The 13,120-nt window shown below is 39.4% G+C and overlaps 1 pseudogene; it reads left to right on the top strand.

Annotated features, from left to right (window-relative positions):
* The first annotated feature begins 2,929 nt into the window (after positions 1-2,929).
* LOC113662706 lies at positions 2,930-7,667 on the top strand (annotated as a pseudogene).
* Positions 7,668-13,120: the final 5,453 nt, after the last annotated feature.

Raw genomic sequence — 13,120 nt, forward strand, 5'->3', positions numbered from 1 at the left:
AGAAGCAATCAGTGACGGAGGTGTAGCCTTGTGGTAACCATGTGGTGTATCCTTGGTATTCCAGTAGATCAGTTATAAAATCTATCAGTATGTGATGCCAGGGATGATGGGATATGGACAGGGGTTCCAACAGGACAGTGGGAGGGCATAACAGTTCTTTCCTGTGCACATATCTGTCAGTATTGGACAAACTGGGTCTATTCATGGTTTAGAGAAGGCCTCCAGAATCTATTCCTCACTAAAGTAATGGAACATTGTGTATGGGGAAGTCCTGAGCCACGTATGAGCACATACGACTGCACTGCAAAGTTCAGCTCCAATCGCATCATCAAGTTTGCTGATGACACAACTGTGATCGGTCTCATCAGCAACAATGATGAAACTCACTACAGAGAGGAAGTGGCTCAGCTAGGTAAATGGTGTGAAATAAATAACCTGTCCCTTAATGTTGAGAAGACAAAGGAGGTTGTGATGGACTTCAGGAGAAACTCCATTGAGCACAGTCCACTGACCATCAATAACACAACAGTTGGCAAAATTCCTGGGGGTGCATATCACAGAGAATCTCACCTGGTCCACCAACACACGGTCACTCTCCAAGAAGGCACATCAACAACTGCACTTTCTCCGCCGCTTGAAGAGGGCATGTCTCCCTCCACCCATCCTCACCACCTTCTACAGAGGAACCATTGCGAGCGTGTTGATGAACTGCATCACTGTATGGCACGGGAACTGCAGTGTAGCGGATCGCAAGACCCTTCAGAGGATAGTCAACGCAGCCATAAAGATCATTGGCGCCCCTCTCCCCTCGATCGAGGACATCTTGAAGCGATGCCGCAGCAGGGCCAAAAGCATGGCGGGGGCCCCCAACCATCCCTCCTCCCTCCTTCTCCTAAGACTGGGGAACAGTTTCTTCCCCCAGGCTATGAGAGCCCTGAACTCAAACCTCCACTGCCACCCCCTCAATATACACAGGCCTCCTGTGACGTGACCCACCTGACTGCCACCAGTCACACTCTCCTCAACATTAGCACACTGGCACATCAAAAATGTTTACATGCTTATGTTGCACACCACATCTTGCACTAGTCTGCTACCAGCTACTGACCTTGAATGCTTCCTTTTGCACATGTACAATATCAAGGAAGCATTGTAGAGTCTTCATATCTATATTTACTTCTTGAGTGTATATTCTTTTGTGTAATTAAATTATAAATGTCTTGTTAAATTGTTTAATGTCTGTATGGATGTTGCACCGTTTGACCTGTGAGACACATCTCGTTCCACTGCATGTCTCAACATGTAGTGAAATGACAAATAAATAAACTTGAAATTGTTTCTCTACAATCATCCATTATGCAGTTCTCCTCTGTGCAAAATTGGTTGATGCCTTTTTACTGATGCAGATGAAGTGATAGTGATGTCTAAAATCCTCTGTGAAACTGTTTTATAATAAAATATAATGGAATAATTATTCCTATTAACCTTTTCTGTAGAACTGCAAGCAGGATCTATATGTATAAAGAAACACTTTTTTTTAATATACAGGTCTAAATATTGTAGTGATCATGTTTTGTATTTTCTCTCTATAGGTATTTCTGAAAATCAATATTCATCAATACATGTATTGATGGCAGATGATACAGAGAAAAGTATGTCATACACATTAGCATATTTGAGTATTGCATGTTTATTGAAATATCTATCTGTGATTGTTATTGATTAATTACATATGCTCCTATACTTTATTTTGATTAACTCTACTTGCCACCTGATTAATTGACTTGTTTCCTTCAGTAAAAGGCGGTGGATCGGGATCAGTAAAGATGGAGTCAAGGCAGCAAAATGGTTAGTATAAACAGAGCTGGTCACAATAATGCAAAAGAGGGGGAAGAGAGAATCTCAGAATCACTTTTAATTCCACTGTATTTTTATTTTACTTTATTAAAGGTAAGGTCTCCGATATTTGAGAAATGCTTCAGAAAACTAAGTCGGGACAATAAGCTAAAAAAAAAATCAAAACAAACGTGCAGCCAATGAGCTGAAAGGGGCATGTCTTGTCAATATGAGCAAAGAGAAATGTCACACATGAATATGCGCGTGTGACATTAGAAGAAAGTGGTATTAACACTGACATGGAGGAAAAAAAACAAAGAAAGAAAGCAAAGAAAGGCTTACGATAAGGCAAGAAGTAGGACGTGTTAATATAGGATCAGCTTTCCAGCGCTGGAGAGAACTGAAGGAGCAGGAAGTTGGCCACATATTCACAGGTTGAAGTTTCCCGAGTCAATAACTCCTGAGCTAAACGCTGTTACTACACAAATAACACCTCTTTTCTATCGTAGTAATGTAGAGAGGCAGCTACAACCGCGTTTTGTGTAGTAACAGCGTTTAGCTCAGCAGTTATTGACTCGGGAAACTCCAATCTGTGAATATGCGCACATGCACACATGCGCACAGAACACTCTCTCCGCCCATATTGACAAGACCCGCCCTTTTCTGCTTAATGAGCTACACACATATTTTGATTTTTGTTTTGTTTGGTTGCCTAACGCAGTTTTCAGAAGCATTTCTCAAATATCGGAGACCCTACCTTTAATTGATTTGAATAGTATTACTAGATTAAAACATGGAATATCCACAATGTCTACAATAACCTGACTAATTAGAATACTGAAATAGTGAAAAACAAAAGTAATATTTGAAATGGTATATATTTCTCTTCAAGTATACTAACAAATGTTACCATGTACTGCAAGTACACTAGACTACTTGTCTTCAGGTACATGCATTAGCCATTTAATAATTGTACTAATACAATTATTAAAATATCAAAAAATAAAGTACAACTTTTTAAATATACATTACTATGTTTGTATGAACTTACGCATATATGAATGACTGTGCAAATTAGCAGATCTGGAAACCAGATATTTAAAAAAAAATGGTATTAATTTTATATATATTCATTTTTACATTCAGGTCATCTTGAATTTCTGAGAACACTGGGGCTTAATAATTACTACCCAAACATGCTGACTCTGAAGTCTTTGCTGGAGATCAACAATGCCAGTTTATCTAATAAAAAGGTTCAGACACTGCACGAGATACCAGAGGCTTTCCTGCGCAAGCTGCTAATGGTTAATTCAAATTCACGATCTGTCATATGTGTACCTGGTGAAAATAAGGAAACAAATGATTTGTTTGCTGTACAGAGCTGTGATTCTACCCCAAATCTCCTCGATGTACACGCTGCACTCTTCGCCTGTGCTGACAGTTTTCTTCAGCAAGAAATGGCACTAAAATTGTCAATGTGTCAGTTTGCAGTGCCATTTGTGTTACCTCAAGGAGTTCATAAACAATGCACTCTGATGTTATGGGCTCTTAGGTCTATCCTGATAGAATGGCGCCCACAGTCAATGACAGAATCTAAAGGGTTTGTTGAAGACAGTGTTGTTCATGCAAAAATTCCTATGATATCATTTGTAAGGCTAAGCAACTGCAGCTTGTCCAAGTCATTGGTTTTGAACAAAGTGCTCAACAATTCACAGCAAAACCATGACTTCTTTTGCCATCGAGAAATGATTGGAGGAACTGCTCCAAGATTCATCTCTAATGGCATGGTTGAAATATGCTGGAGTCTGCCATGTGGAAAAAACATTGATGTCTTTCCTGAGCCAGTGGCTTTTGCTAATTTAAGAGGAGATGTTTGCACATTCGAAACCCAATTTAGTTTCCTTTCTCAGGTGTCAACAGCTGTCTTTGTGTTCCTAGACAGTATTGATGAAAATGAGCAAGGGTTGTTTGCCTCTTTACAAGAAATGAAGTCCCAATGCTTTCTTGTGGTCAACACTCAGGGAAATATGAGTGAGAAAATAAAGTCATCAATTAAAGCAGCAGTTGATACTCTGCAACTGGAAAGAGATCACGTCATTCTGAAAAGCCAAACCATGAATGTGGCAACATTCTCAATGACGATCAGTTCTGCCATTACTAAAGTGCTAGAGGACCCTAACCCTAGATCATATGAAATGGAGGCTATGAAGGAAATTGCTCAAAAATTAGGCCTTAGCATTGATGAAAGTGACAGCAGAGCCTGTGTGTCAGCAGAGAAAAGTGCAGAGGAAATCAGGAAAAGTATTGGAGTTCGTCGCACAGTGGAATATAAAGAAAAACGACTACCACTGCAAGGTAAAAATTGGAAAAGACTGGCTCAGATAGAAAAAGAGCAATGCCGATTACAGCATTCGGGGGTGTTGAGTTTGGAGGAGTATAAGGTCCAACTTCAAATGGAGAAAGATTCAATTAGAGAAATACAAAGCAGGTTTAAGATTACAGAAACGATGGACATCTTAATAAAGGCATTGTCATCCTCAGATGATATCGAGCGAGCCTTTTTTCTCAGATGGCTGGGACTAAAGTTGGACATGCGATCACGCAAACACATGACAGAACTTAGGCACAAATACAGAGAGTGTGAACAAAAGAAAGACAAAGATGCTGTAGCCAAATTAGACCAGGAGCTGATTGACGGCAGGAGCTGATTGATTCTCTTGGCATAGAGCATTACATGAGAGAGCTGGGACAAATCTATGAGGCTGCTTCATTTGGTTCAACTAACATGTCTGAAAAAATTCTTAATCTTCCTACTCTGGCTGCCAAAGTGCTTCTGTCTGGGTTTCCTCTTGAACTACTTGATGGAGATGCATCAAATATCCCAGAGAAATGGGTAAGTGATGTTCTCATGGAGCTTCACAAGATGGTTGGGGAAAAGAGCCGTTTACTGGTTCTGACAGTGTTAGGGGTTCAGAGTACTGGTAAATCAACACTGCTCAACACTATGTTTGGAGTTCAGTTTGCAGTAAGCAGTGGACGATGCACACGTGGAGCATACATGATTCTCCTACCTGTGGGTGAAGACTTGAAGGAAGAGTTACTTTGTGACTTTGTCCTTCTGATTGATACAGAGGGTTTGAAATCACCAGCACTGGCACAACTGGAAGACAGTTATGAGCATGACAATGAACTGGCCACATTTGTGATTGGTCTTAGTGATGTAACCATCATAAATGTAGCAATGGAGAATTCCACAGAGATGAAGGATGTCTTGCAGATAGCAGTTCATGCTTTTTTACGGATGAAGGAAATTGGCAAAAAAACAGTCTGCCACTTTGTTCATCAAAATGTTGGTGGTGTTTCAGCACATGAGAAAAACATGACGAACAAGAAAAACCTCCTGGACCAGTTAAATGAGATGACATTGATTGCAGCTGAGATGGAAAAGCAACCTCATGTGAAGAAATTCACTGATGTTTTGAATTACGATGTGGAAAAGAATAACTGGTATATACCAGGCCTATGGCATGGCACTCCACCAATGGCACCAGTTAATACAGGATACAGTGTGGCTGTTCTTGATTTTAAGAAAAACCTCTTGGAGATGCAAAAAGAAAAAAAGGATGAAAATCCCTTTCAGATTCCAGAGTTCCTGAAATGGATGAGCAGCTTGTGGAAGGCAGTGAAGTTTGAGAATTTCATATTCAGTTTCAGAAACACTCTTGTGGCCCATGCCTATGACAACTTATGCAAAGAGTTTTCAGACTGGGAATGGTCTTTTAGAAGACACATATTGACTTTGATTTCTAATGCAAATGTTCAACTGTCTAACGCTGAATTAAGTTCTATTAGAAAAGCCGCTGAAACACTGAAGGAAAACTTGTACAAAGAGATTGGCGTTCAAACCAAATTAATAACTGAAAAACTGAAAGACTACTATAAACAGAGGGACCGTTATGTGCATTTGGTGGAAAAGTACAAAGCTGATTTTACTAATAACATTAAATCTCTGGATGGTGAAATTACAGATGAAGTGAGAAAGACAATTGAATATGCTCTTGAGATGAGAATAAGCAAGAAGAAAGTAGAAGACATACAGAATAAGCAATCTGAAATAATTAAACACAAAATCCTGCAACTACTGCAGAACTACAAAGATCGCAAAGATGAGGTGACTGATGAGGACCTCAAAGCAGATTTTGAAAGCATGTGGAGCCGTGAGGTGGGAAATGTCACAGGTCTTACAAAAAAAGATGTTCCTCATGAGGTTTTTTTGAAGTTTCGTTCAAGTTTCGGACATCGTAATGTGACACAATATCTGCAGACAATTATGACATTGACAGAATATGGGCAAGAAGAGTTCAAGGCCAAGAAAGAACATGTGAAACTGGGAAAATTTATAGGTTTAGTATATGCACATCGTAGTGTAAAGCAAGATCTACAGAATATGGCAGATAATGCCATTTCCAGTTGCAACAAAATGATTGAACAGTTTACACAATCCAAAGATGATTACCAAAGTATGTTTACCAAAGATCTGCTTGATGAACTTGAAGAACAACTCAAAAGAGCAGGCACCAAATATACTACAAAATTTGAATTTGACCTGAAATTGCACATTTGTGGCATTGCCTCTCGGAAATTCACAGAGATGCACAAGAAGTATCTCACTGAGCAAGATCCATTAACACATATACAGAAATTTAAGAAACAGTATCTCTCCGATTTCATTGATTTGTACAGAATGAATGACCAGTGCCAAAGGAAAGCTGAAGAATTCACTCAGGTCTGTCTCAAACCAGCAGTGACTGAGTACATCGACCAGTCCATCGGACCTGACATCGTTGATGCAGTTTTGGAGAATATATCTACTGCTTATAGTTCACGATCACTATTTCAGTACACCATTCTGAAGGAACTGCTGGAAAAATCTAATTTCAAAAAATTTGCAAAATACATTTTACATTATGAGAATTATGTGAAAGACTGGATATACAATCACATTGTTGGATGCTTTTCCAAAGACTTATCTCTGCAAAAATTAAAAATGAAGAAGCTGGAAATCATAATAAAAAAGATCACTGAATCAGTAGAAACATCTAAAATGGAAGACAATGGGTCTCCTTTGCCCAATACTGTAGAAGGTAGCACAGTTTTGATTAAGAATCTTTGCAAATCGATGAGTGATGTCATCACAATACCCATGAGCACAGTGGACAATGTCCTGTTTCAGAACACAAGCTGTTGTGATCCATTCACCAAAAGCCTCTGTGAATGTGTCAATGACCTGAGACAGCAAATATCAAAGGAGATCTCAGAGTCAACTGATATTATTGAGACTCTGAAAAATGTGTCAGTAAAACCCCAGGATGAGCTTTTCAGGAGGGTGTTTGGATGTGGTGTGCAGTGTCCATTTTGCAAAACACCATGTGAGGCAGGAGGAAAGGAACATCAGCTACACCATGCAGCTGTACACAGACCACAAGGCGTTGGAAGGTACAGATACATTAAGACTAATATCCTTTGTGAAGAGATTTGCACATCTAGTGTTCATGGCAATGGAGAATTTCGAAATCATGACACAAATTTCCAATTTCATCCCTACAAAGACTACCGGAAATATTACCCAGACTGGCATATTGCACCTGACATGTCAATAGAAGCCTCAGATTACTGGAAATATGTGCTGGTGACATTCAATAAGGAATTTGCTGAAAGATATAAAGCATTGCCAGCTGTTTATCCAGAGGCATGGAATCAAATCACTAAAGATCAGGCTTTTATTAGTCTGAAGCTCATGTTTAATATTAAATAATGGAAAACTGGCAAAATTTCACTGCAAACATATTGGCATTTGTGAAGAAGACTCCATCACTCACAGTTCCAGCACTTATGTTATTGCTCAGGTGAAGCAGAAACTGAAGCAATAGTTATACCTGACAGTTCTCCTGACAGGGATGTAAATTAATTATAATAAAAATTACATCTGTATGTCTATAATGATACACAATTGAAAAAAAAATTGACTATGATGTTAATGCAAATGTTACCTCTATTTTTTATTTATATATGTTCATGGTTATATGTTTCTATCATCTTCTTACAATTGGTTATATTTGTTATACTTGTTACTTACTCAATTATAGTTAGTAATTATTTTCTGAAATTCAAGGGAATGCTTTATTCAGAACATAATGTTTGAATGTATGAGTATATTCAAGATCTAGCTGCATAAACAATTACCATAACAATATCAAATTCAATCAAAACTGGTTGCAATGGCAATTGTCAATGCAAAGTGATTTACAAATAAACTAAGAAATATAATAAATTATGTTGCTCATATTCATTAAGTTTATCACTGTTTTCTTCATACATACACATCTGCACACATCCATTTGTATTGAATATAACCAAATAGTTTATTTCCTCAGTTATGAATATTATACCACTTGTTATACCATCTTACCACAAAATACGAAGGACAGTATATGGGGTTGAAGCTTTCGGCAGGATAAACAAAAAAGAGTTTTGAGTCCAACATGCTATACATATAATACGTTACAAATCATCATGATTTCTTCTTTACACTTTACAACACAATCATTAATTTGGTCATAAGAATTCTAATCCATAGGCATGAGTGAGTAAGAGAGTTAATTTTTTTTTAATAGTTTTGAAACCCAAGTAAATCTAAATGAAAATGGACCAGTTGCATAAACATAACTGAATTGATGATTTAACCAAATTTATCACATTTTATTTAATGTGCTTAGAGGAATAACACACAACAGGTCATGTGGTTCTAGATAAATAATTCATGCCAGGTTGGTGTGATGTGGCACAAGATGACACACAATAAAGTAACAGCATGCTTTGCAGTGTCATTACATTTATACTACTCCAATTTATCAGCCATTACTATGTTTTTATTAATTTATTCATGAATGACACATCACACAGTTTATTGGTTAACATAGTGATTTAACAATACTATCAGTATCTATTTAGAGTCAGATCCACTAACATCATGAACCCCACAATTTCACCACATCCTGCAAACAGACTCCAGCACCCACAACTCACATGTACTTTCTCATAATCTTTCAGTTAGTCATTGATATCTTCGTATTTGTATTTTGTATTAACAGTAAAGCAACATCCGCCATTGTTGATGTGTTTGTATTTGCCGCTGCTACGCTAACGTTGCTGTGTAACGTGACAGATATACGGTGACGTCAGACTCAGCTCTGTGATGCTCTCTAGCCAGTGGAAAGGCAAACCGGTTCTTAGAAGGTTCACCAGTGGAACCAACTTTGAACCAGCACCAGCACTAGCTCTGAACCAGCACCCGGTTCTTTTTTTGGAAAAGGGGCAAAAGGGAAATCCATCCTCATATGGGTGACACTGAAGGGTGTGATTATAAAAATACAGTCAAACAGATTTTGTATAGATGCAAAAGATCACATGGAGTTCACATCTTTTCAGTATAGCAGAGTCTAACTGTAGCTGAGAGATCTCTAGATGCCTCAGGATTCGCTGAGTCGGCCTCGTCTCAGTGTAGGTCCAAAATCTTCATTGCACGGAAGAAGCTGCTGCAATACTTTCTGGGGCCATGGTACCAGTGTCCCAGTGTCTCCGAAATTCATGTTTACATCTGAATACTACAAAAACTGTTTGCATGTTCTTTTCTCGGAAACCAGTAGAGGGGCCAGAGCCATCTGTCTTAGTCAGTGGAGAGAGACTAGAGGTGGTAGAACAATTTAAGTATCTTGGTGTGGTCTTTGATTCACATCTGACATTAAAGCAACATGTAAAAAAAAAATCTCAAATAGTATAAAATTTAACTTGTCAAATTTCCAACATATAAGGCCTTTTCTTACTGCTCAGTCAGCAAAGGCTTATATGCATGCAATGATATTTAGTCACATAACATACTGTTATACAACTTGGTCTCATACAACCGAGAGCATCTTAAAACCTCTCAAGTCTCTCTTCAAGAAAACATTGAAAATTCTAGACAGGAAACCTATACATTTTCATCACTGTAATATTCTAGGTAAATATAATATTTTAGATCTTGATAGTTATCAGACGTATTGGGATGTCTGTCTCATTTTTAAAGTTTTGAATGGGCTTGCCCTGTCACCATTAAGAGATTTTATACAAAAAAAACAACAACATTAGAGTAAACACTAGAGCATTAACCAGAGGAGACTGTAATGTACAATGGCACAGAACTGAATTTAGCCAAATGGTGGTGTCTATCAGAGGCACACAGTCATGGAACAAATTACCAACTCAAGTTAGGAATTGTGACAATTACTTAACCTTTAAAACGGATCGCCATGCCGTGCATGGCACGGAAGTCAAAGTGACCACTAGGGGATGACCAGAAACAAGCTTCATTTCAGCTTTAAAGCATCAAATCCTCTAAAAACATGAAAAAACCCATTTACCTAGTAAAGTTTATACTCTCAATATTTTTTTAAGCCCACACACAAAGCATAATATGATTCACAGCCTTCATACTATTAGAAAAATTTTTTGGAGAAAACTGACCTAGGTGGCGCTAGACCAGTTTTTCCCTTACCTTTAGACGCTTCCCTTTCTTCACTGGGGTAATATATTCCAAAAAAAAATATTCCACAAAAATCCCCACAGGTCCAAGGAACTGGAATCTGTAAGGCTTTTAATCCAAAACGCTTTGATCGCGCCGCAAATATTCCGTTTGTGTTCCGAAAACTGGAAACAGTAGTGCACCATCATCTTGTTTTGCCGCTCTAACTTCTCATTGGGGTATTCAAAAATTCTAAATTTACGTCATATATTTATAGCCCAGGGCCTAACGAATCAAACAAGCCCTCACTTGAGCCAATCGGTGCTTGTATTGCAGAGATAGACGGCTGAGAAGCCAATGGTGTCATGACATCATTTTTGGGAACCCGCATTTGACTGACAATTACTCCTTCCAATAGCAATGAAATGGGCCGGGACCTATACAGCTCTTTAGCCAATAAGCAGACGATTCCAACGATATGCAACATGCTGCGTCTCCTCTGCCAGGATCTGCGTGAAAAAGCTGCGCAGAAGACGAAGAACACGAAGACCTTTTGTCACTCTCACAGCTCAGGGTGTCAAGTTACAGGCCTGTTTTCACACCAGAGTAGTAGACAGAGAGTCTCTGTTTGTTTTAGGTCTTTCAAACTGAGCATGCAGTCTTTTAATTCAAAGTTATACAGTAAACAAGTACACAAAAACGATGGACCAGACGACCATGTCCGTTGGAAAAATATTTTTATTGAAGCCATTTTTGGGTCTTTTGACTTGACATTTTTTTTGGTGAAAGCCAAGACATGTGGCTATGACCCAGTTGTTATTTGGTCCCTAACATGTTCCAGAAAAATAAGATTAATCAGTTTATCAGGTAAACAACCCAGGCGGAAATGAAAACCTTCCATTCTAGCCTCTGTAACTTTGTGCCAGTAAGGCCTAGAATCAATCTGGCTCACCCCTGTGTGTCAAAGTATGTGGGAGCTGTACCACTTTTTGTTGGGTAGGTCATGTAGGCGAAAAACCTGCCAAAGGGGGCCAAGTCATAAAGGGGTTAAACAATGGCTGAAATCAAACCAGCACTGTACACATATGTAAATCATTTTCTCATTGGATGTCTGTTCATAGTGGCCTTTTTACTTCTATGTGACTGCTGTTTACTGTACTTAGTCTCTGTTGTTCTGTGTAACATGTCTACATGCATGTTGTGTTTGTAAGTAAGTTGTATTTTCTGTTTTATGATACCTGCCTTAGGACAACGGATGAAATTTAGCTATTGTGCTAATTCTGGCATATTTACACTGATGCTTATTCCTGATTTGTCGATTAATGTGCACTGTCCTAATTCAAATTAAAAAAAAAAAAAAAAAAAAGATGATTGGAGCTGGTACAGTTTCTGGATGCCTCAGGATGGGTAGAAAGAGAGAATCAGTGGAGAGGGATTAACATATCTGCTGTTCATAACATTTGCAAGTCTGATATAATAGCGCACAGTATTATGGGATGTATTATGTGTACACCTCTGTCACAACCAGGAAGAAAGGAGACAGACCTGTATGCAGGATAGCTTCAAATGAAAAGGGTTTAATAAATAATAGGGACAAACAGAAATATCCACACTACACGGGGACTAACGTAACTAAATCCGCCCTGCATTCAGCAAAGTGGCTCACTTAAATACAAAAAAGGACAATCACAATGAGGAACAGGTGTGGAGACAGGGAAGAGCAGACTAAGGCGGGGCAGCCACGTGACAAAAACAACAACAATCGCACATGGCCAAAAGTCTGCGCTGATCCCTGATAGAACCCCCCCTTGAGGCGCGGGGAGGGGTCGAGGCACACGGTGAAGGCGGATGAGGGGAGCAAGAACCACGGCGAAGGCAGGTGAGGGGAGCAAGGACAACGGCGAGGCCAGTGGGGGGGGAGCAAGGACCACGGCGAGGGGAGCCAAGGCACATGGCAAGGCATGTGGGGGGAGCAGGGCACACGGCGGCGCAGACAGAGAGGCATTATGTTTGACACCTCAGCCAGTGGTTATCCAAAATAATATTTAATAATTTCTGCTTATTTTACTTAAAATCATGGCATAATATCATGAGGTTTATTGTTTATAAATTAAATATAATAAAAAGCATGAGATGTAAAGGAAGTATACATGAGATGTAAAGGAACTAGAACGGACGACACTAACTTCCTCTTCCGGCCAATCTAATTTTAATCTAGACACAGCATGTGTCACTGCCTCGAGGAGCTTCTCGAACGCCGCTGATTTCGTCGCCTGTTCGGAGGGGGGAGGCTCATGCGGCATGCTCACTTCTGGGTCGGGAGAAATCACAGTGCGAGCTCCCGAAACCGGGGGAGAAGGAAAGAGAAAGGGAACCCGTCTCTTGCTCCGTTTCCGCTAACTCAGCTAAGCGGGATCGGAGAATACGCTGAGGGAATATGCCTCTCCCAAACAAACAACGCAAAGAGAGTGCATGTCATCCCCCCGTGATAAAGCGGGGGCACGGATGCACGGATGCATGCATCTCTTAAAATGCTTAGTTTGCAACATATTATTTTTCCTCGCCTAGCTTTCCCTAAAATATATATATTTTTTTTTTTTCCCTGTACTAGACGGACAGGACAAACAATTGACACACATACACAGAGCACTTCCTGAAGACAAAGAAGCTGGAGTAGTGTGACGTAGATGCCCTTGTATGGACTTGCTGGCGTGTAAAATGGCG

Source organism: Tachysurus fulvidraco, chromosome 12 (genome assembly GCF_022655615.1).
Source record: "Tachysurus fulvidraco isolate hzauxx_2018 chromosome 12, HZAU_PFXX_2.0, whole genome shotgun sequence".
Lineage (NCBI taxonomy): Eukaryota > Metazoa > Chordata > Actinopteri > Siluriformes > Bagridae > Tachysurus > Tachysurus fulvidraco.